The sequence below is a fragment of the Parasteatoda tepidariorum genome, chromosome 2, assembly GCF_982258835.1.
Source record: "Parasteatoda tepidariorum strain Cologne lab strain chromosome 2, Ptep-v5.0, whole genome shotgun sequence".
NCBI classification, from domain to species: domain Eukaryota; kingdom Metazoa; phylum Arthropoda; class Arachnida; order Araneae; family Theridiidae; genus Parasteatoda; species Parasteatoda tepidariorum.
This window is the reverse complement of record NC_141756.1, coordinates 125,645,567-125,671,563: the sequence shown is the minus strand read 5'-3', so window position 1 is coordinate 125,671,563 and position 25,997 is coordinate 125,645,567. Positions and strand designations below refer to the sequence as shown.

General features: G+C 26.9%; 1 long non-coding RNA gene across 4 annotated transcripts; it reads right to left on the bottom strand.

The window, feature by feature from the left end:
* Positions 1 to 9,969: 9,969 nt before the first annotated feature.
* Positions 9,970 to 23,770, bottom strand: LOC147816178 (uncharacterized). 4 transcript variants are annotated; one of them, XR_015431855.1, is made up of 6 exons: positions 23,713 to 23,770; positions 21,383 to 21,532; positions 19,772 to 19,879; positions 17,926 to 18,010; positions 16,230 to 16,306; positions 9,970 to 10,636 (listed from the first exon to the last, which is right to left on the bottom strand). It is a non-coding gene; the product is annotated as an uncharacterized LOC147816178 (long non-coding RNA). The 4 variants fall into 4 exon arrangements; XR_015431857.1 differs by lacking the exon at positions 23,713 to 23,770 and adding an exon at positions 14,535 to 14,680 and having other exon boundaries at positions 9,999 to 10,636; positions 21,383 to 21,934; XR_015431854.1 differs by lacking the exon at positions 23,713 to 23,770 and having other exon boundaries at positions 21,383 to 21,938.
* Between the last annotated feature and the right edge of the window lie 2,227 nt (positions 23,771 to 25,997).

The following is a 25,997-nucleotide window of genomic DNA, read 5'->3' as shown; positions in this document are numbered from 1 at the left end:
AGAGGTAGGGTAGCCTTTCAAAGTATCAGGCAGTACAAAACTCTCTTCTGTGTGTTATTATTTAAGATCTAACTTTTCCTCATTTTTTTAAAAGTATCTTTTTCTAATGTGAAACCTAAGTCTTATTTGTTCCTTCCTTACTCACCTTTTTTTTTTTTTAATTTAAATTTTTTTTCTTCTTCTGACTAATATCCACTTTGTTGCCTGTAATGCTTTTGTCAGGGTGGGGCGAAAGAAAGTTCATTGTGGCGGTGTACGATGGTGTCCCACCTCGGTAGAGGTAGGGTAATCTTTCAAAGTATCAGGCAGTACAAAACTCTCTTCTGTGTGCTATTATTTAAGATCTAAGTTTTCCTCATTTTTTTAAAAATATCTTTTTCTAATGTGAAACCTAAGCCTTATTTGTTCCTTCCTTACTCACCTTTTTTTTTTTTTAATTTCAATTTTTATTCTTCTTCTGACTAATATCCACTTTGTTGCCTGTAATGCTTTTGTCAGGGTGGGGCGAAAGAAAGTTCATTGTGGCGGTGTACGATGGTGTCCCACCTCGGTAGAGGTAGGGTAATCTTTCAAAGTATCAGGCAGTACAAAACTCTCTTCTGTGTGCTATTATTTAAGATCTAACGTTTCCTCATTTTTTTAAAAATATTTGTTTCTAATGTGAAATTTAAGCCTTATTTGTTCTTTCCTTACTCACCTTTATTTCATTTTTAATTTCAATGTTTTCTTTTCTTTCACATCCTTTGCTTTCATTGACAAAAAAATGGTATATATTACAGGTATACTTAAAAAAAGAAAACTGTTAATTCAAAAATCAGGGAAATAACACGATAGGGTTGAATAATTAATCTTCATTTAAATTCATTGTTTTATTCTTTTCTTATAGGATAACGATATTATGTAGAGCGGAACTGAAACATTTCATCCGTAACATATTGATTCTTTTTTATTTGAAATAAACCATTTAAAATATCATTTATTCAACAACCATAATTTATATAAACAAAGGTAATGTTTATTCCAATAGAAAGAATTAATCTCAAAATAAAGCTTAAACAATTAAAATAACGAAAAAATATTTTTAATTCAAAAAATTCATAAAAAAATTCTATAAAATTTTATTATCAGTAATAAAAACTACTTTAATTAGAAAAAAACAACATATTTTTAAAATTGGGATAATTTGTTTCCATAACATTTTGAGAAGGGAATAGTGTTGAGCAAAATTTATCTAGTTGTTTTTAATCAAAATCATATAGGATAATCAAAGTAATTGTGGTAATTAACATTTTGGAAACTTCTTCATGCATTATTTTTAAAAATGTTTAAGGTATGCATTTGTGAAATTTTTAATGCTTAAACTTTGAATACTGCTTAGGGAGGAAAAGAATTTATCTGACCATCAGAATTATAATTTGTCAATTAAATAACTTTATTTTCCATTTCAAAATGGCAATGTCGATTTGAAACCAGATAAAATAAACAGGAACAAGAACACATTTCACTTGAGATTGCAATAATTTTCATTTAACTTTCACTTTCTACTATTTTCTTCTCTTTTTTTTTTATACTTACTTACTTATCCTCTACGTGCCTTTGGGCACTTAAGGCCTCTAGCATATCCCTCCAACGCCTCCTGTCTCTAGAATTAGATCTTGCTTCCTCTCAGCCAGATATTCTACATTCTTTTAATTCGCCCAAAAACATGCGCTGGATGGTAAGTCTGGGTCTTCCTCTTGTTCTTTTACCATCAGGGGCCCATGTAACCTCAACAGATGTAATTTTTTCTTTGGGCATTCTAAAGATATGTCCGAGCCAGCTCCCTCTTTGTTTTTTAATTTCATCTTCTATTGTTTTTATTTTAGCTTTCTTTAATAGATTTTGACTTGATACTTTTTAAGGCCAGAAAATTTTAAAAATGAATCTTAAACATTTGTTTTGAAAGGTTTCTAATTTTTGTATTTCGATCTTAGTCTGTTTCCAGGTTTCTGCGCCATATAATAGTACTGCACTAACAATAGCTTTGTAAACAACTATTTTTGTCTTTATTTCAATATTTGACTCTCTCCAAAATTTATGTAATCCCTTAAAACATGTTCTTGCTTTGATCATTCTCTGTCTAATATCTTCGCTACTTCCACCTTTTTTTTTAAATCTACAATGGAACCTAAATAGCTAAACGACTCTATGTCATCTATTTCGTGATTTTCGATTTTAATTTTGTCATTTTTCTTTTGATTTATTCTCATTACTTTAGTTTTCTTCTTGTTTATGAATAAACCTACACTATTTGAATATTTGTTGAATTTGTCTGTTTTAAGCAGAAGGTCTGTATACTTGGATGAAAAAAGTACGATGTCATCAGCAAAATCAAGGTCTTCTAAAGTAGTTGTGAAATTCCACCTTATTCCTCTTTTTTCATCTTTCAAGCTGTTTGCATAATCCAGTCTATCACCATCATAAATAAAAATCCTGATAAAATACATCCCTGTCTCACGCCAGTTTTTACCAAAAAGAATTCAGTTAATTCTCCATTTACTTCTATACATGCTTTGCTGTTATAATACATATCTTTGATTATGTTAATATATTTCGATGGTATATTATAAAGTGATAAAATTTCCCATAATTTCTCTCTCTTAACTGAATCAAAGGCTTTACTGAAATCAATAAAGTTTAAATATGAGGAGGTGTTAAATTCTAATTTTTTTTTCGTAATTTTGAGATTTATATTTTTTTAATCATGAAGATCTTTATTCTAATCATTGTTTTTGAAGAGGTAGGATTACCAGCTCACGCATAGAAAGCGGAATCAGATCTTTTTAAACCTCCCAAACAAACATTACTCCTAGTTGCAGAACTTCTCCGTTTCTCTCCTCATCTGAGGATGACAAAGAAAGCGCTGACTGCAAATCTTGGATGAGTTTGCCAAACAGTTAGCGAAAACATCGGTCATCGGCAAATGTGATATGAGCAGATTAAATATCCATTGATTGCGTTAATTGGGAACAACTAAAATAGATATAGCCCCCATCTTTTAACTACTTCCCATACCAATTATTTTGAAAAAGAAAAAAATGCAAAAAATGAACATATTTTTTTTTATTTTATTAATAAATACGATGAACTAAAACAAAAGATATTGCACAAGTTTTAAATTGTTATTTGAATTTTTTCATGTGTAAGAAACATTTCATTTAAAATCAGTTTACTATTCCGAGTTATTTCGGGCAAATGAAAAAAGTTAAATATTAGTCTTTGTATGATAGTTCTTACACAACACAAAGTGTTACTTTTCAAACGTCAGTGAAGGAATACATCATTTCGTTTTTACTTTTATTGGCTATGTAAATTCAGCAACCATCGTTTATAGGGGAGAATGGTGTCAATTGTAACATTTTTTACTTAACTATTTTTAACTAACAAAAAATCCAATATATTATTAGTATTAATTGACAGACGAGTAAAGTAGACTATCCTCTACTAGAAAAAAAATTAAATACCTGATTTTAAATATTATTATATTAGTTATTAACAATTTTTGACAGTCGTGCACTTGTTACAATTGTCCCCACTTACGGGGTCAATTGTAACAGTTCATAAATTCAACTAAAACATAGTTAATTATACATATTATCATAGTTGTGATATATTTTTTATTGATCAAAATAGTAGTGATATTTTAGGAGTAAAAATAATAATGAGCAGAGACCTAAAGGGTTAAACTTTTAACTTTAAGGGGTTAAAAATTTTAATTTATGCTGTGAAAGGTGACAAATAAAATAATGCACATGCAACATAATATAAATGCTATAGGAAACTATTGGTGGTTCTTAAAGAGTTAAGTAATGGTTTGTAAACATAAGATTATTTATTTTCAGCTGTTGCAATCGTCCCTTTACTTATTGTTACAATTGTCCCCAAGACGCCATTTCAGCTTCATTTGTTAAAAACAATGCTAGTTAATTAGCAAAACTAATCTTTTTTTTTATTGAAATGTTAATTAAGGTGTCCACTTACATATTCGGTTACTAATTTTTATTTGTTTAAACAAAATTACTTTGTTACAATAAAATATTCTAATACCAAAAAAAATACTTGCGTGACGTGAAAATATCTTTTGTGATGTAACTCTTTCAAAAGTACATAAAAATGGTTGCCATCAGGGGTGTACATGTAGATTTGTTAAATACACCTTGTCCACCACCTAGGAACCAAATCTAGAACCCGACACTCGAAATTTTTGCTCTGTTACAATCGTACCCTGTTACAATTGACCCCACTCTCCCCTACAATCGCACAAAACACGTGTGCAGTTCAACATACAAATAAAACTTGGCAAACAGCAGGTTAAGTTTTTCGCTTCCGACCGAGTAAAAACGTGATAAAACAAAACGACAAATTCTGCTAAGCCCGAGTTTTCTCGGGATGTTAAATAATTTGCAATATATACGTACCCGAGTTAACTCGGGATAATAAGGGAAGCGGTTAAGCAACGACTTTAGTTATCAGTTAAGTGTTCATGAAATGCCGGTCCAAATCATTCTTAGTAATTATGGCAGATTAAATATTATAAATTGTTAGAAATTCAATTTATGTAAAGACAAATAGAAATTTCTTATTTCCCGTCGTGATCTCAAAAATCATCATCAGTTAATCTATGTAAAAATAAAAAACGGCAGTTTCATTTTTTATTTAGGCGTGATAAAAATTTTAATTTATAACTATATAGAGTAAAGCCCATAAGCAGAATAGTTTCAAATGTTCTGCAACAGGACTTATTAATTTATACAAATGTTCTGCATGCATTTCATTGCGAAAAAAAGTCAACTTTACGTTAAAATACTATATTTTCACTTATTAAAATACAGGATTATACACAGATACACTGCATTATTTTTTAAACCAAGGCAAACATTCTTGATTTGTTACTTTTTCAATCACTTTTGAAGTACAACTTTTGTTAATGACGAAGATGATGATGATAAATTATAAATAAAATACCTATGATATGAAGATCCGAACATTAAAATAAGGGCTGCCTTAAAAATCTTTCGAAGGGACAAGTGCCCAAATGGTGCACCATTTGCAAACACAAACATTCGCTGGCTGTTGTTCCAACAACTTCTTCATCTCCATCGAAAGCATTTGGTCTTTCAGAAACAATTCTGTCAATCGTGGATCCCCACGATTCTCAAATTGCTTTTGAAATGGGAATGGAAAATATAAAAGTCATAAACTTTATGAAATTGGAAATCTCGGAATTTAATTCTTTAACGGCTTGATTTAGAAGCTTTCTCGATAAAATAGGTGATCGATTTCTCCTGCTGTCTGCTAAACACTGATACACCCATTTTATAAAAATGTTATAGCCAAAAGCTTATTCTTTAATTTCCTCCTCAGAATGGCAAAGATACGGGAGAGGGAGAATACTGATAAATGTGCTGAAATTTGTGCAGGGTGTCAAATGTTCCTCTTTTAAAGCAACATCACTCCAGGAAAACAACAAGTGGTCAAAGCTAAAGAGAATTCTATTCAAGATACAAATTGTTCTGCAGGATTTCGTTTGTTCTGCGACGTACGTCACAGTTTTAGGCACTTTCTGCTTCTGGGGAGTAAAGTAACAGATTAATTAAACAGTTTTGCGATTTATCAAAGAGGATTTAGATAAAATAATTTTAAATACTGTAAAAACATTTTAAAAAAAGCAAAATAGTCAGTTTTTAGCATATCGTTTAAAAAATTAAAGAATGTGTCGAGTTTTTTTTTAAACGTAATTGAGTGTATTGATTTTTCCGTGATTTTAAAGAATTTCCAGAAGATAGAGCAGGGAAATATATTTTTTGAGAGAAAAATTGCTTGATGATTAATTAATTTAATTTTTTGAAACAAACCCATAAAATGAGGGCATTTTTAAAAAATTGCTTGATCTCTATTTTGTTTTAGAGTGATGTTATAGAATTTACCGGGGCTAAACGTACTAAACATATATCATGCAAAAACAAACATTTATTATTTTAGTTTTTTAGTAAACGAGAAGTTATTTTTGTATTTTTCCCTTTATTAAATTTTTTCAAAACAAATTCGCAAAGTTACGTACTATTTTAGTAGTTCAAAAATTAATCAAACGTAAAATAAAAGTTTATTATAGATTCATTTGGAGAGCTATTGATTTCAATTAATTGAATGTTAAACTTTAAAAAAACTGTATTAAAACTGTTTTTCTATTAAAACTTTTCATAGTTTTCAAATAAAAATTATGCTTTTATAGTCCTTTAAGGCAATATTCTAGAAAACTCTGCTTCTGTCAAATAATCAATTTTAGAAAAGAATCTGTTCATTATGATTTCCAATCTGCAATCTATTATCTTTACTTTTAATAAACTGTATTGTCCAAAAAAAATAATTTTTTGTATAAAAAAAGGCAAGCATAAAAAGTTTAGAAAAACATTATTGAAACTTTATTTAGGAACAGTGTTAAGAATATTAAAAAGAAATCTTACAGTAAGAAATCTCAATATCTTTAATATTGACCAAATATGTTGGATTGCTTCATATTAACAGGAAAAAAAAGTCATACCTGGGCAAAGTCAATTAAATCAATTTTCATCATAAGAACTCTCTTGCTTCTGCGTCATTAACTCTTTGCCAAATATCACTGACTCCAAAGAGTTGCATAGTTTTATTAACATCAACTTCAATGGAGTCAGTTATTTAGCCATATCTTTTTTGATGACTCAAAGAATGATACTTCACACACTTATTATAAGGAAAAAGTGCTCTAAGACCCAAAACATTTAAAGTAATTTGAAATAAGCTTGTGTGTTTTAACTAAGTCAAAGAGCAAGCTGAAATACAATTGTAAGAATTACAATACAATTACTTACAATTGTAGAAATACAATTGTAAGAAGAAATATTTAAAGAGCAAGAAAAAAAGTGCAAGTTGATGCAAAATTACAAGTTTGCAAGGAGAGAATAATTTAATAATTGGATTCATATTGTAAAGAAACCTTATATAACAAGAAACTAAACCAATTTCTAAGCACGAAATTGGTTTATGTAAAGTTTTTGATGTTACCTTTTCTAATGGAAACGAATATTTAGCATATAATAAATCATTTAGGAATGATAATTCTGTGGAAAACAGTACTTTCATGCTTAGAGCATTAAAAATAATCTGGAAAAAAACTTTATGCTTAACAACTCACATATTATGAAATTAAATTTCAAGATAAACTGTATTAGAAAAAAAAAATTGTGAACGGAAATTTAAATATAGTTACTTAAACGAACGATTAATAAGAAAAGCAAAGCTGTAAAATTATAACTTTATCCAAAAGAAAATAGTTCATAATAATAATCCTACAGCAAGAAAATATTAAAGTCAGAAATCTAATATTTGTAAGTTTTCACAAAGTTGTTTTTCTTCTTCAAATCAACAGAAAATAAAAGGTATACCCTTCAAAGTTTTCAATATCAGAACATTCTGGCCTTCTTTTCATTGACTAATGACTAAATATCACCAACTTCAAGGAGTTGCACAATTTACTATTATCAACTTCAACGGAGTTAGTTATTTAGCCATATACATATATGACTAAATGATACTTCATACACTTATTCCAAGGAATGATACCACATGAAACATTTAAACTAATCTGAAATAAAAATGTGATTATGCGCATTAACTAAACCCAAGAGAAAGCTGAAAGATGGAAAAATATATACATACGTATTAGTATATATATATTTATGAACTTAAAAGGCATATATTTTTATAAACTGAAAAGGTAATAGCTGTGTGAGCAACCAATAATAAATAAAATGAAATAACAAAAAAAAGTACTACTTAGTACTTTTAGATATAGTATAGTAAAAGTACTAAATGAAGAAATGTTTCTACGCAAGAATTAGAGAAAATACTCCAGGAAAAGAAAACTAAGAATAAAACCAAGAAAATATTAAAACCAAGTCTGTAGGTTAAATTTGAAAGAAGAGATCAAGAAAGCTAGATTAAGTTCTTAGTAAAATATCTCATGGATTATAGCACAAAAAAAAACAAAGAATAGATACTTAGAGTGAACCACACATGTACCAGTAAATTAAGATAGCTGCAAATCCAAATGCATTGTGACAATCCTGCATTACAAACTGAAATACATTAGTTTCAAAATAGCAACTCAAAAACTACAGGTTCAAAAGAAAACTTTCAGTAGCAAGGAAAACAGCTGGTTAATCATATTATGATTCTTTGAATTAAGATCATTTTAATTAAATTAAGATTAAGGAATAACTGAATTATGGAAATGTCACCATTAATGAAAGTCAGAAAAATACAAGTGCAATTTGCAAATTCAAGCACAAGGAAATATAATTTAAGGAAGAAAAAAAAATTAATAAATTCAGGCAGATGCCAGAATTTTTTTACAAGAAACTAGGAAAACTGTATATCCAAAGACTATATTGCAATTTCATCTTTATCTCAAGACCACAAGCTATAAATTGAAATCAACTAATACCTTAACCATGGAATTTATAATAGGCAGAAAAGTATGAAATATAAAAGTTCCAGGCAAATGCTAGAAAGAAATTATAAAGGCAAAGAGAACTTCCGGTCAATAGATCATACTACAATTTCTTCATCTGTAGAAAATACCAGCTGTAAATTAAAATCAATAAATAATTGAAGCAAAAATTTAAGAAAAGCAAAAATATTAAATATAAAAATTCCGGGCAAATGCCAGAAAAATAATCAAAGAACCACATAGAAATTTATTTTTCACCTTCAAAGACCACAAGCTATAAAATTAAAATCAATAAGTATTTCAAACATGAAATTTATGAATGGCAATAATATATATATATATGTATTAAAGTTCCAGGCAAATTTATAAAAAATTATTCTATATTTACAATATTTTCCTTATGTTAGAAGCACAATGAACATGAAAAGAATAAAATTTATATGTGTGAATAAAATTATGAGTGAATAATTAAGTGTGAGAAAACGTTTAGTTTTGAATAATAAATTAAGAAGAAGATTTAGATAATAAAATAACATAAAAAGATTAAAGCTTTTTATGTTGCAGCCCACTTTCCCGAAAAATTTGTATTACCATCTAAAAATTTATAAAAAATTATTCTCTATTTACAATACGTTCCCTATGTTAGAAGCACAATTAACATGAAATGAATACAATTTATAATCATAATATACAATCAGCATATAAAAATAAGATTTATAAAAAACACACTTTTGTAAAAAATGACAAAAAATTTAATACACAATTAGCTGCAGATAAATCTTTGTAAGCCTACTTTTCAATTAAATGAATTCTTTCAAAAAAGATTTTAATAGTTTTTATTTACTCTCTGTCTGTTCAAAGTCATTTGTTTATTTTTCTTGATTTTTTTTTGTTTATTATTCTGTTTATTTTTCCTTGATAATAGTCTTTTACCAATGAATACCATTCGCAATCTATACAACTTTCAATTTTTTCACTTAAAATTATTAATTCCCCCCTGGACTTAAAAAAATGCAAACATTCAAAAACATGAAATAGAAAAATAGAAAAAAAAATCAATCTAAAATTAGAGACTATAAAAAGAAGAAATCAGATATTATAAAAAAGAGAGAACAGGTTGCATAACAAGTAAGCTGTAGCAACACTACAGTAGTCTGTAAAACCAAGGCCAAATATTAAATAATACATTCCCAAAATTTTTACAATAAGTTGAAAAGCTTAAGAGCTCAGAGAAGATTTTTCAGAAAAATACTTGAAAAAGTAAATAAAAAACTAATAAACCCCAGTAAATTTTATTAAAATCTTTTAGATTTAAAACTAATAATAATATAACACTGCAATAAATCTTAAATAAAATATTTTTATCATTCAAAATTTTTTTATTGTAAAAAATGCCTTTACAATTTAGGAAATTTTCTGCAAAATTCATGACGTATAAGCATTTTCAGGGAAATGCTATAAATATTATTAAAATATCTAAAGCAGAATAGTTATATAAATGTAAAAAGCAAACTGGTATTGTAAATAGAAAATTATAATTAGAGAAGATGAAAAATAAGGTTAAATAAACAATAATAATAACAATAAGACACAGTTTAAAATCAGGAAAATATCATAGAATGGATTCAATTAAAATCAAACAAACCTCTACATGACAAAAATTTACATTAAATACAATTATATTTACATCAACCAACACTGAGCAGGGTGGTCACTTAAATCCAGTTTCAAATTTCCCTAATTTTTTTCAGGTTTTTCCATGTAAACATATTAAAATTTCCAGGTCGTCAAGTTTTATTCTCATAAAGTGTAGGATAGGTACAAGAAAAGTCTCCATAATATGAAATATTTTTTTTTCATTCATTTTTTTTTTAATATTTCCAATGGCAAGACAAAAATAAAAATAAATGAACAGGAACAAAAGTAAAGATGACACAACAATAAATTGACCGAAGTTAATGCCTCATAAGTTCTCTGGCCTTCCAATAAAGTCCAGTCTCGGAGTCGCCCCTAACGACTGCACAGAGGCGGATGTGGTGTGGATAGGGATATTAGAGTTACAGAGGGGGCAGTAAGGGCTTGAGAAGATCCGAATACGGTGAAGGTGATCTGCAAGACAATCATGTCCGGTTACTATTTTATTTATGTAAGATATTGTTTCTTATAATTTGTAACTTAGTAAGATATAGTTCTTTTATTTTTAATGTTTGGATAAATTTTTAAAAAATTAAGACAGATGTGGAGGAAATATCTTTAACTAGTAGAATACATTGTTTTTAGAGAATAAAAAATGTTTTAATATGATACATTAAGTAGTTTTTTCACAAAGTGTACCAAATGTGAAATAAAGAGTGACCAAAAAAAAAAAAAAAAAAACCTTGAATAAGTATTGTTTCATATATTTTCATTAAGCAAAAGAAAAGGATTCTAAACAATTATATCCCAAAATTTTTTATTTTTACAGTGGCTTCCAAAAGTGTTTGCACACTTATGACTTTTATTGAAATAGGGCTCTTTTCATTAATTAAAATGAATATTTCAGAATGAGTATTTAATAATAAGATGTATAATCTATTCTTGGCAAAACTTCATAGAATATTTTAAAAACAAAGCAAAAGTTTATTTTTAAGAAATCAATAAAAAAATAACAAAAATTTTACTTTACAATCATTGTACACTTAAATGCTTTCGGATTTCAGAATTAAAATTAGTGTCTATTACTTTAATTTTTTTTATTTAATTATTTTCACATAATTTTTATTTATTTATTTATTTGCAATTCAGTATCAAACTTTTATTAGCAAAATTATATTTTAACTAGGAGGCTCTGCCCCCTGCTCGCTAACCCCCGAGAATTGCTACGCAATCCTACGTGGTTCACGCCGTGAACCATGGCTAGCTGCACTCGCTCACCAATGAACACAATGTTCTAGCACAAAGACATAGTATATTATCATCAAAGACATAGTATTTTATCACCAAAGACATAGTATTATACTTATGTAGAAGAATTCTATCAATGTTCTTATTGGCTTTTAAAAAAGTATATTAGCTATTTAGATTGTACATGGTGATAAAATCATAATATTAGCTAAATGAGAAACATATTAGCAAAATAAATTATCAAATATTGCAGTTACTCACCTAAATTCAACTAAATGTGTATAATATATTAGTTAATGCTAGAAATTCTGAAAATTTTAGAAAAAAATTCATTATTTAAAAATATAAACTTTAAACCCTAACTTTTCCTTGTGAGATAATAACCCTCAAAAAGTCTTTCATTTTCAAGAACACAAAAATTTGTTTTATCGCCAAATGAAATATTTTTTGGTGATCAGCATTATTGAAATCAATTTCTATATTAATTAACATTTGTGATAAAGTACATAACATTTTAGAACAAAATAAGGATGTTTTACATACAATAAATTAAAATGCATAGCTGTTAGCATTACCCGAGAAGTACCATGTGGAGGTCGCCATGCTGCATTTCTAATCGGGGAGTTTTGATTTTGGCAGTTCCCCTTGCCTACTGCCAATAGAAGTTTCAATTAAATTTTTTCCAAAAAACATTTTTTTTCTGCAAAGCTCTAAGAAATTAACACTAAGCATTTAGAATTTCTTTGAAAACACAATTATAGATTTGGCATCTTGGAACAATTACTGAAAGGCTGTCAAATGACTTAACTCTTGACAGGCCAACATAAAGTTGTCCATGACTAAAAACTTGTTCAGTCAATACTATACTGATTTTATCAAAACTCTGACCTTGTGACTTATTTGTAGTCATGGAGAAGGCCAGCCTAATTAATTCCTAATTGAGTTTAAATTAAATATTATCATGTTTTTAGGGCATGAATCTGAATTGAACAACCTGATAATGCTCACTCTGGTTATTGTTTCCGTTTTTAAAAGCGCTATATGTTGAGCCACCTCATGTGACAGTTGCCATGTGGCATTTTTAGCAGCAATCATTAGTCGATTTTCTAACGTTGCCATTCGTGGAGTTGTAATGAGACTTTTTTTTGGGTGCCGTGTAAGAGAAATATATATATAGATTTTTGCTGGCTAACTCCATAATATTATCTTCTATCATTTATAAGTGGCTCGTAGTCATAATTATACAACAGACAACATTTGAAAGATGATTATTTGTCATCATAAGAGGTAATTCAGTAATGAATATTGCTAAATTTGTCTATTTTGTCCCATTCCATTATGCAACATGAGGTAAAATGCTTCATATCAGCGTGATCTGAGATTAAAATTATAAAATTTGCGAAAAAATTCATAAATTCCAATTTGAAAGTTGTAAAAATTTCTGCAAAATTTAATAAAAATATTCTGCTTAAATGTCATTTTCGATGAGGCTTTACTTTGCGAAATCAATGATAAATAGATCCCTAATGTAGTAATAATGTTTAATCGGTTAATGGAAACAAACTTAATACATTGGGTTTTGATGTGCATTATGAAGCAGAAAAAATGAGGAACTTTATCCAAAATAGTTGGAACAGTTAAGCATGGTGGTGTCTTTGTATGTTGATGCATATCACAGGGATAAGGTAATTAGTCATTAATTGATGGCATAATGAATTAACCTGTTTATTTAAATATTTTAAAATACAATTTACAATTATCAGCCAAAAATTTGGTTATTGGAAACTTTGTTTTACATTAAAATTGCTACTGGTAAATTTAATTGGTAAATATTCTAATTATACTAAAAATTAGAATATTTACCAATAAGCAGAGTTTTTTTTAAAGTGTACGACGACTTTCTTAAAAATACACTTTTGCTTTGTTTTTAAAATATTCTATGCAGTTTTGCCAAGAATAGAGTATATTTTTTATTGATATATCCATTCTGAAATATTCATTTTAATTAATATACAAAGTCCTATTTCATTGAAAGTCATTAGTGTATGAACTTTTTTAAGAGACACTATATTTATATTTCAATATAAAGCTATTTTGTACTTTATATTATTTAAACAGAGCTCTTTATAAAATTCATTGATCCTATTTTATTTAAACCAATATCTAAAGTATACCTAAAGTAAAGTAAACCAATACCTAAAGTACCAATGAATAAATAATGTAGTTTGTTAGGAATTAGCATTATTCTAAGAGATAGTCAGAATACAAAAATGAATGTAGTAAATGCAGAATTGTCAAATTTCTTCTTGCGCACTCTATAAGAAAACTCGATAAAATTCTTTAAATCTTATTCATTTTGCCTTCTTAGTTGAAATAAAAATATTTAAAGAATTCCAATCTAACCACATAGTTTTTTAGTTTAAATTAGTCAATTGTTTTTACAACTAGAAACCTGCCCTTGTACAGTACAGAAAAAAAAAACAAAGTTTTGTTTTCCTTCTTCCAAGAAAGACACACATAGAGCCCATGCAGAATATTCGCCGAATGCGATAAAATTGTAAATTCAGCGAAAGAAATAGAGTTTTCGCGAACAATTTTTCCATAGTTAAGAAAAATATATATTCCCATTGATCATGAAAATTACATCAATATGATTTTTTTTTAATAAATCTTGTTTATTTTATTCGATTACAGTAATTTTTTATGGATATGTCATATAACAATTAGAATTATATTAAGTCCAGATAATTTAAGCAACAAAAAAGCAAAGGGAAAAAAATTCAGATCACATGTCTGTTGCTGCATTACGCGATATCATGCAATAGAACTCTTTCCTTTGATTAACACTTTTTATATTTGAACCTTTAATAAATGTTTGGATAATTTATTGGCTAGTAATTTGGAGTGTTTAGTGTGGGGCCTGCACATGAATAAAAACTTTTGAGATCTTACTTTAATACATCATTTAACATATTTCTTATACATTTTTCAGTCTTTGCCAGCTTTTTAAGGTAAAAGGAGAAACAGTTTCAAAAATATCTCTAGATTGCAAACAACACTTACAAACGTTTAACATTTTAATTACTACACATTTCGTATTTTGAAGCAAAAATAGAATATTTACCATATTACTTCAAAATAGCGCGAAAACTAAGCAAAATTCTTCCCAATTTTCTCATTTCCCAGGTTTTCTGGATACCGGATAAATGGTTATCTACTGTAGTTGGTACTTAAAAGAACCTTTCTATAATTAAAATATGAAATAGGAGGCTAAAATGAAATTGAGAAAATTAGAAGAAATGCAACAATTGAAACGATTCATTGTCAAACATTGCTGTTAGTGATTGCAAGAAAATGTGTGATTGATCGGCTTTGCCGAGAAATAATCCACTGATTTCATTGGCTGAGTGCACAAAAGCTAGTGCTATATAAAATCTTTTGTTATTATAACCAACCTTTGTTGTATAACCAAGTAATTTTTGGAGAATTTTATTACGCTAAAAGTAAAAAATTTTGTCAAAAAAAAGAAGAAAAAAAACTATCCCAATAGCATTGAAACAAACTAGAACAATAAATGGATTCAGCCCACAGACTAAAAGGGGAAAAAATCCACTTTTATTATCAGAAGCAAATATCCTAACCTCTTCCCCCACAATCTTTGCCCATTCTGAACTATACAGTCCCATCTTCTCCAAAGAGGTCAAAGGTTTATTCACTCATTTAGCTACCATGGGAGTTTAATGTGGTATTCTAGTTTAACAGGGTTATAATGAAGCAAATTTTGATGCAAGTAAGGTATTGCTAAGCTGATGATATTTCAACTGTTTGGCAATAAGTGTCCATCTAAAAAAACGGGGTTAAACGGATGGTAAAATAATTTGAATTAAGAAAAAAAATTCCTGCTTTTCTTCAAAATTCCCTGATCTTTCTAGGCTTTTATCCAAATTTCCCTGATTTTCTCTAGTACAAAAAAATTCCCTGATAATTCCAGGCTTTCCAGGAGGGTAGCCACCCTGATATAGCAATATAAAAGTATGAAAGAATTGTTCAAATATTTTATGCAACATAAAATAAGAATTTTTTTTTTTCGTTGCATGAAATATATAACAGGGTGCATAGTCAAATCTTTCAACAAAAAATAAGCACCTTTTAAGTACTTTTTAAGCACTAAAAGAATATTTTTAAGCACTATATACATTAATAAAATGCAAAATAGCTTTCAGAGACTTTACATGATCATTATAAAATAACTAAGTTTCTGATTTTAAAAAAAACTCTTTTTCTTTCTTGATTATATAAACCACCATAAAAAGATGAAGAGTATTCGCATTGCTTGAAATACAGCAAAACAAAAGTATCAAAGAATAATTCAAAAATTTCATGCAATGGAAAATTAGAAAATTGCACTCAAGTATTATTATGAAATTAAATATAAACAATTATGTTTTGTGGTATTAGTGCTTTAGACAAAAATGTTACAAAACAGAATATAGCCACTATGAAGCATTTGTTTATGATAGACTATAATTCAACTCTCATAGCACAATCATTGAATAGCCTCAATAAAAAAAATCATTAGAGATTTAATTCTAACATAAAACTTAATTTGAAAAGTTTGTTTCTGAGATTGAGTTTTGTTATCACTCATTGCAAAATCAAAAGTTAGCTGCTCCATAAATTTTTAATATAACTTTCACACGTTTATAGTATGAGGCATTAAGAAATAAATACATTCATAAACAACTACTATGATAAAACAACCAAGAAATAAAAACATATACACATAAAATGTGCAACTAGAAAACAATTTAAATGTTACCTGCAATAAGATTTTGTTGTTCTTCATGGCAAGACATCTTGTATTGTTCAAAAATTTTGTTTGGAATTTTACCAAACCTAAAAGAAAAATAAAATTTAAACATTTATTTTTTTAATGTAATTTTTAAAAAAAAATTTAATGAATCATAAATTAATTTAAATTTTATACTAGTTTTAAATAAGTATAACTTAATAGAGCTTAAAATAATTTAAAATTAACATACATATATATAGAAGAAATATTGTTGTTTCAAGTTTCTAGATTCAGTAAGAAATAAATTATGCTTCTTTCAACTGAAGTGGAAAAAACAATTTTTAATTGCAATGAAGTTCAAATAATAGTATTAATTTCCAAGCTGTTTAATACATCATTATAATAAAAAAGAAACACTTAGGAATAAAAATAAATTTAATGCATTTCTAAAGAAAATAAAATTATTGTAGAGCTTTAATATTTTACTTACATGTTAGAAATGAAATATAAATTTTTATAATTTTTAAAAAGGCAGTTATTATCATATTTAAACAGTTTATGCCATAAACTGTTAAAATATCGTAATCAGTTTTTTAATGCTTTTCAATTAACAAATCACATACTAAAGATTGCGTACTACTGCAAATAACAAAATTTATTCACAATTACAAATAACATACTTATTTTTGTTCATTGAAAGTTGTTTAGTATGCGACTAAATCTAAATGATTCATGTATTTTAAAATTCTGTACAAAACTAAAATAAATAAATTGAAAATAGTTATTTTAATTATTCATTTCCTCCAGTTTCTCAGTTTTTTTCTTTTCATAAAAGTTTTTCCCACCTTCTTTCAGTGAAAGGCTGTTTCTGGACAAAATGAATGGGACACAAATTTAAAAGTCAACATAAAAACATAGCTCCCAACATGGATAGAAAAAAATCCAGTAGATTTTACAAAATAATACAAATTTCATGATAATTGTTGCATAATGAACTATACACATAGTTAATTTTAGGAATTTTTATGGACATCAAAATAGAAAAAAACTGTAATACTTTACAGTTATGATTTTATATTAAATGAACATTTATTCTGTTTATTCATAATTTTTAATAGTAACAGGCATCAAAGATAGTTAAAATGCTTTTTAATTAATTTCAAAAAGGGATTTCAGCATAAATAAAAAAAACTGAACATTTTAAAGCAAAAAAAAAAAAGTCTTAAACTGATTTGTATAAATGAGACTCGCTTTATTATGTGTCTATTCAATATCTATTCAAATTAAATATCTGTGTAAAAATGCTATTTCAATAGGGATTTTTTTATGAAGCTCCTTGTTTAATTGTATTGCTTGTCAATTGGCTGTTAGAAGATACAATAAATGTAATTCATTACAGAATTAATACTTGTAATACATTATTTTGTTCCTTCAGTCAAATTACCAGTGGGCGATGTTCAATTTATAATATCAGGTATTTTGTTAAGTACTTCTTTTGTGATTGCTTCAAGATTTTAAAATAAATATTTTTTTTAACTTTATAATTGCAGTTTAATCTTGTTAGTTTTTACCCAGCAACAGAATGTATATATGTTACTGCAATAAACGGCTAAAATATATACTTGGTCATGTTGAGTATCACTGCTCGGTATGTCCTACATCAATATTTTTTTAAGGTCAAGTACCACTGCCCATGATGCATTGAACCTTAAAAAATATTTACCTTTTCATTATACCACTTTTCCTTTTAACACTCAGGTGTCATCCAATAAGATGAACCAACAATTAGTAAAAGTTGACTATGATCCCTAAAATAAACAAATAATGTCTTAATACCTTAATAACCTCTTAATATTTAAGTGAACAAATAACATCATAATATTTTAGAAAAAACAATTAAGCCTAGTTATAAAAAGCAGTTAAATTTATAATTCAACAGAAAAAGTCTCAAAATAAGGACAAAAGAAGTTTAAATACTAGCATATATAATTTAGACTTTGTTAAAAAGATATTTACACTTTTATTAAAAAAATATATACATATTAAGCTTATATTGAATTATTCAAGTGCTTTTAAAAATGCTATATATTTTTGAGACATGCTAATTTTGAATGTAATTAAATAAATTCTACAAAAAAATTCCAAATTTTAAAAAAAGAGAAAAATCAGATCTTTTTTCCTTTATAGACACTTCATGGTTATGCTGCAACAGTTATTGCACAACATAGAAGTTTGTGTCACAAACCCTTTAACAACTACAGAATTTTCTTAGTTACAGAAAATATTTTTAATGATAGCAAATGCAAAGTATTAATATTTTAATTAACTAAATTTAAAATAAAATTGTTCACCACTACATGCAAATGATTTAAATTAATGTATGAAAAGTCTGATACACAAAAGCTCATAAGTTTGAATTAACATTGAACAAAAAATTTATTTGTTTTAAAATTTCTGCTTTAGTTTACTACCACTAGGATAAATATAGCATTCATGATCACCAAGCACACTACAGGATAAAAGAGGCCTTCTAAAATGACTATCCTTCCTTCATATTTTTAAATTTTAATATTACAATAAAACATTTTTTTTCAAGGTACCGAAGTAAATTGATATATTTACTTTGGTCAATTCATAATTGTAATACATCAATTTCCAAAGTAAATTGATATATTTACTTCGGAAAATCAAATAACTTAAATTTAATATTTCATAAGAACACTAATTTTGACAATGCAATAGCCATTGTTAAGGTGACATTTAATGTTATCGATGTAAAAAAAATATAGAAATAAGTTTAAAATAATCATACCATTACTTAATAATTTGAGTACACAAATATATACAATTCTTTCCACACACATAGACAATTAAGAAGAAAACAAATTGAAGGGGTAAAAATTGTATTTTAGAGTTTAGGAAGCCTTAAGAGTTTCTGAAATCCAAGGCAAATATTTAGAGATTACATGAAAAAAAAAGAAGAAAAAGTCAAAGTACAGAAAAAAAAACAAACATATAAACCAATGTTTTATGTTTTTCAGTCATATAAACAAATTATTTTAATATAGCATATATTAAGAATAAACTGGTACTGTAATTAAGTTACAGATAAAATATGCTTTAATAAAAAAAAACCAAAATTATCGCCATCTGTTGATACTTCCATCAGTGTTATCTACCAATTAAAAAGTGCTAACATCATATATAAGAAACCAGAAATTCAAACAGGAGTTTTGAATTGATTGAGATATTTATCCATTAGCTGGGTACCTTCATCAAAATGGTTACAAGTTTTTCAGCATTAAGAAGGACAGTTACAACTAATCTGATTTATCTTAAACTAATTAAAAGTAAACTTTAAAAAGTTAAGTTTTTTGAAAGTTTAAGGAAGCTGTTTAAATTAAGATGGACTAACCAAATAAAAGGTGGACACAAGAATTCAATTTTTTCAAAAGAATAATCTATTGCTGAAGTCTTAATGAAGTTTGGCTATTTTGTTTCTCACCCAGTTAACAGATTAATACAGAAAATATATTAAAATAATGTTCTATAAATATTCAAATATATACAGGCTCGTGGGCAGTTACAGTTTAACTTGAATCTGGTATTTTCTCTGCTAAGCCAAAATCCCCAACAACTGCGGTCATCTCATCTTCATTCAGTTTGATGAGGACATTCTGTAGAACAAAGTATCACTACTTACAAATCATATACAATAATAATAAAAGTTAAAACTTTCAAATTTTCTTTATAAATGAAATGTATATTAAAATAAAAATAATAACACATTTTTATGTCTCATATATTGCAAATGCGCAGCAAATTAGAACATTATAGTAACTTATGAAGATAAAAGATTTCAAATGTTTGAAGTAAAAAAATTTGTGTTAAAGTTGCATGCACAACGATATGTCAAATTAAAGCCATAATTTGCAATGAAAGAAATAATGTATAATTCTTTATAATATATATATATATATATATATAATGTATAATTCTTTATAATATATATATATAATGTATAATTCTTTATAATATATGTATAATTTGGTATAATTCCTTAACTTTCAGAAAAAGAGAACTTTAGTGAAAGAAAAGTTTTGCCTTAGCCTGAAACCTTTTAGCTAAACTGAACTTGTGCTGGGAACAGTTTAATCTCAATTCATCTTAGACACTTTGATGCAAGTGGGATGCCAGTGTCCCTTTCATATATATATTCTAATTACAAACCCTCTAATTACAAACACATATATTTTGGTATTTTTAAATTATGAAAATCAGTAATAGTTACGAAAACAAATTGTTAGAAGATTATCACAATTATATTTACACTAAAATATAAAATCCAAAGAAAGTAGTTATTTCTTTTTAATCACATTAAAATTGATCAATTATTGATTTTGTAAATTAAAGAAATTTCAATGATAAATAACTTCCTTTTAAATATATATAACTGCAATTAAGTGCAAATTTGAAAAATTATTGTTTGGAAGTGAGCAGTGTTTGGAAGATTTAATCTTTAACACAAGAAAAGACATAGCTGTATATCATAACCATAAATTATTAAAGTGCTAAATATAATATTTTTCACTCATTTTGACCTAAATTAATATTAAATAATAAAAAATATGTTTAATAAAAATTGTGTGTCAAAGAGTTAAATGTCATAGTAGTTCAATTAAGATTTACAAGTATTAAAAATTCAAATCTACTAAAAAAATATTGTTTAAGCATTTTAGGTCTAATTAATTTTTTAAAAAAACTTTAAGGGGGAAAAAGGGGGGAGGGAAAGAAAACATGGTTCAAAGTTAAACTAAAAAACTATTTTAGGTAAATTTAAAATTTTTATTTTGTTTAATTTATAACACTTAAAAAATAACTGATTATAATTTAATAATTTTACAGCCAACATGTTCTCATAACCAGTAGGTAAAATTATAGAAAAAAAGATAAACTCTAAAAAAAAAATTTCAGTTATTATCCTTACAATACACATACAGTTCTCCATAATTATGAGATGTAAAAATAGTTTTAATAGCTGGTAATTTCTTACCAGTGCACACACTAAAATACAAGTAAATAAAATAAAATACTAATCAAACAAATCTGATGCCAGCAACACAACAATAAACACAGAATGAAAAGAAAGATGAGGTCAAATCATAACAGATGTTTCATACCTTTGAAGTAAGATCTCTGCGAAAAACACCACATGAATGCAAGTAACATATGCCATGAGCTATATCTAATGGCAGTTTAATTCTTGTCTCCCATGACAATTGAATATGCTTGTTCTGAAAAAGCTGTTCCAAGCTTCCACCATTAATGTACTAGAAAAAATTTACAATATGAATCACCAAATAATTTAAAATAAAATTAAATACAAGCTTTGCAAAATCTTCCGATATTAAGATAAATATATCAATATTTGTAAAAAATCAAATCATAAAAATATTTAATACTATCATAAACTAAACTATTTTTTCCTAGAAGATAGTTTGGTATTTTCTTAAATATAGAAAAAAGTTTTAAAAAAATAATAAATATATCTAAAGAAATGTTTTTGGCACTAATATATGTAAAACCATAGAAGCATTTACTAGAAAAGATCCTTGGTGATGCCCTTGAAACAAACAAATTTCACCAAGCAACAAAGGGATAAATCCAATGAACAGTAAAAATATAATAGTAATTTATTTCTTTTTAGTTAATCTCAAAAATTTAAAACCATGAGACAAAAATTTTATCATTATGAAGATATCACTCTTGGTAATGAATGATGTGAATAATTAAGAAAAAATATACTTTTCAATAAAGATAATTCATTGTTACTAAAATATTAAAAAAAAAAAAACAAAAAAAAAAAAACATATGATGAAATTAGGTGAACGTTTTTCTTGGTATTTCATTCATAAATTACATAAAGTGTTATAAAAAAAAACAACAGAAAGAGTCTTACAATTTTCTTTTTAAGTTACAGTTCAGATTGAGATTATTTTGTATTTCTCCTATACTTAAATTGAATATAAAAGTTACAACTAGAAAAGTAACACAACTGATTTTCTAAAGAACATAATAAAAAACTTTTTCAACTTATTGAAGATATTGGCTTAGGTTCCACACTTTATATTTGAGACTGTTAAAATTAACTCTAATAGTAAAGTGGAGTATTTGTATTAGTATTTATTGACTAAAAGTGTCAAATATTACTCAAACTTACAGTAAAGTAATGCTTGACACTTAAAATAATTTTATAACAAATTATGAAACTTTAAAGTTATTACATAGTTATGTCTTTTTAGAAAAAAGTAAGCACCTCAAACAAACAAACCTCTTCCCATCTTTTAAAGCTAACTAATTTGTATCTGATAAAAATAAAGCCGAACTTAAACAATATCATAATTTTTCTTTCATTTAAATAGTTCCATCATCATAATTGGTAAATGTATTTTTACTCATAATTATATCAGTAGGGATTATTCTTATAAACACTAAATGTTATTCATTGATTCTGATTTCACGATACCAAAACCAGTGGCTTTTCCGCACCAAGAAAATGAAAATAGCTAAAATTAAAAACGCTGGGCAAAAATCATGTATATTTTAACATTTTGAAGTCAATAGAGGTAACCCCTAAAAATGACCAATAAACATTTTCCCAGTGGCAAAATTGCAGTGACGTGTCGAACTGGTAGCAGAATGTTACAGAACCTTCCTTTTGAAAAGTAAAAAGTTTCCTTTTCTACAAGCATTTATACTTAAAATTTTGAATCATTTCAAATCAATTTACGACAATTGTAACGTAAATCCATGTAATATTTCAATTGTATTTTCATAAATAGTAGTAAGACATGCATGCAGGGCCTTTGGAAATGGCCCTGTCACTACTTGATTTATAATAAAATATATCAATAAGCATATACATATATACAGGTGGTTATCAAAATAATGGAAACACCCTAGGTTTTGAAGGCTTGAGAATTCTGTTCTGCCATAAATGTTCTCTTTATGAAGGTATCTACTAACTGTAATTGTTGACACTGGAAAATCCAGATGCTGATTGATCTCTGCGGTCACTTTGGCTGCAATTGTTTTCTTTCTGGACATTACAATCCGCTTCAATACCCGTCGGTCTCTTTCACTCAGTTTCTCTTTCCGTCCACTATTTTGCTTTGCTGAGCTTGTTTTTCCACGCTATGTGTATGCTGTCAGGACTTTAGACACCGCACCTCTAGAAAGGCCTAAAAGCTGGGATGTTTCGGTCACTGTTGCTCCAACTAGTCGGGCTCCTACAGTTTGGCCTCTCTGAAAATCTGTGAGGTATACATTTTACGCTTCTGACAAAAAATCAAAACGTAGACAACTCTGCTAAAGCTCTCTTATACCACCTAATATATGTACATTTTATATTTAAAATAAACTGAAAGCTAAGATTATATTTTAATGCTTTTGAAGCGAATTCTTAAATGACCCTTTTATTCACAAGTGTTTCCATTATTTTGATAATCACCTGTATATAAATACATATATATATAATTAAGCTCCCTTATATTGAGCTGAAGTTTGGTTTTATTTAGAATACTTGTGGGGAAGAAATATTTTCAGCTTGTAGCTTACTTATATGCGAAGGCTGTTTTATTCTTTTGAAATTGGCTGTTGCTTGGCTGACCGCTTTTTTAATAAATAGAGGCATTTGATTGGTCGATTACATCATCGTTTTTATCGTTATCGCTTAATCATTTTGTCAGGTTTACTAGAATGGCGCTTTTAGCATTTTTGCTTGGCAGAATTTTAATAACGCGCATGCTCAGTTTGATAATTTATTTAAACCAATCGAAGTACTTCGTAGAAAATGAATATAGATGCTTGTATCCTCTCCTTTGCTTGCCTATACTCAAACAAAGACATAAAGATGGAAAGATCAATCACTGTACCAAACAGATGTCAGGGTGAACGAAACATTGGACACATCACCGGTCTCTATTTTTTTTATTTGATTTTCATAAATTGTTATGATAAATAATAACATTCTGTCTCTGTGCCAGAAAAATCTGAACAAATTTTTTTTAAAGATTTATAATTTGTAAATTTTAAATGAAAAAATTAATGTATTTTAAAAAATTGATTTTTATATTGTTCTGAAATTCAAATACTTGAAATAAATATTAAAAAAACAATTTAAGTGCTTATTAAAAATATATAAAAAATATAAAAGTAACTAAAATATAAATAAAATAATTAAAATAAAATAGAACAGTTTTATAAGCAATCTAAGCTGCCCAAAGCACTTAATTTCATGAAGAACAATAAATTGGAAAATGTTAATAATTGCTGAGATAGAGTCTCATAATTGCCTGTTAGCGTTCAGTTAGTTAGTTATTAAAACTTTTTCATGGTTTTCATTTGTGCGTAATCTAAATTCTAATTATTTTCATTCAAGAAGTCTTTCAAAATATAATTTCATTCCTGTATTTAAATTACAAGTAACTTTGATATCTGGGTGGCCTACAAAAATTCAAAAAAGTACAAAAAAAATTTAGAGCATTTCACAGCATTTACTATTTATCAAAGATGATTAAAAAAAAATTATTGATTATTAAAAAATAATTTTATTGCGATAATCAACATTAAGCTGGAAACCTATTACTATTAAGCAATTTAAAAGACTTTTTCGTGGTTTTCCTTCGCACGTAACACAAATTTGATTACTTTAATTTAATCTTCATTAAAATAAATTATTCTTATAACTTTCATGAATATGATTGTATTCTGATACTTAAATTGTTAATTACTTTGATCTCTGAATTGAATTAAGCATAATAAGGGTGTTTCATTACATTCACAAAATAAAAAAGCTCACACTTTGATTTCTGGGTTGAGTTAATAAGAAGAGCTTTTCGTTCTGTTCAGAAAGATGGTACCCTATCTATTAAGGATAATAACAATGAAAAAATGTTTATCTATAATTTTTACTCCGATACTTAAATTGCAAATTATTTTATTTTATATACCAATAACAGCGATCTGAAAAACATTTTTGTCTGTTTTTCATAGCGTGTAATGCGAAATTTGATAATTTTAATTTCAATTTAATCTTGATTATAATTAATTATTTTTACAACTTAATTATTTATTAACTTAATTATTTTAACTTAATTTATAATTAATTAATTAAAATAATTAATTAACTTAATTATTTTAACTTAACTTTAATTTATTTATAACTTAATTATTTTTATAAACATAATTATTTTTATATCGTAAATATGGTTTTATTCCGATACTAAAATAGCGAGTTACTTTGATTTTCGGTTAAAAACTACAAAAATTTGAATAACATCTCGTTATAGTCACAAAGAAGTCTCTCAAAGATGCTGAAAAATGATTCATTATAAAAAAAAATTCATTGCGATTACTGAACTTCTAAATGGAATCAAGCCATCTGAAAGATATTTTCGTGGTTTCCCTTCACGTATAATGCAAAATATGATTGTTTTCTCAAATTTTTATTCAAGCAAGGAAGAAAAATATTTATACCATTATTAACCACTCCAAAAACCAGAGTAAATGCTTTATTATAAAACTGATACGTCCAGAATTTGGAATTATGATGAACTTGCCTGTATAATTTGATTCAATAAACTGATTTATTTTCTGCTTCCCTTCTTACCATTATTATTATTTTTTTTTAAGTGAAAAATGATTCTTCTACATTACTGTTAGAAAATTTGACGGTTCATCAGGTTGTCTTTTGTCAACATCTGAATAAAATTCGAGCAAATAGTATTATATTTG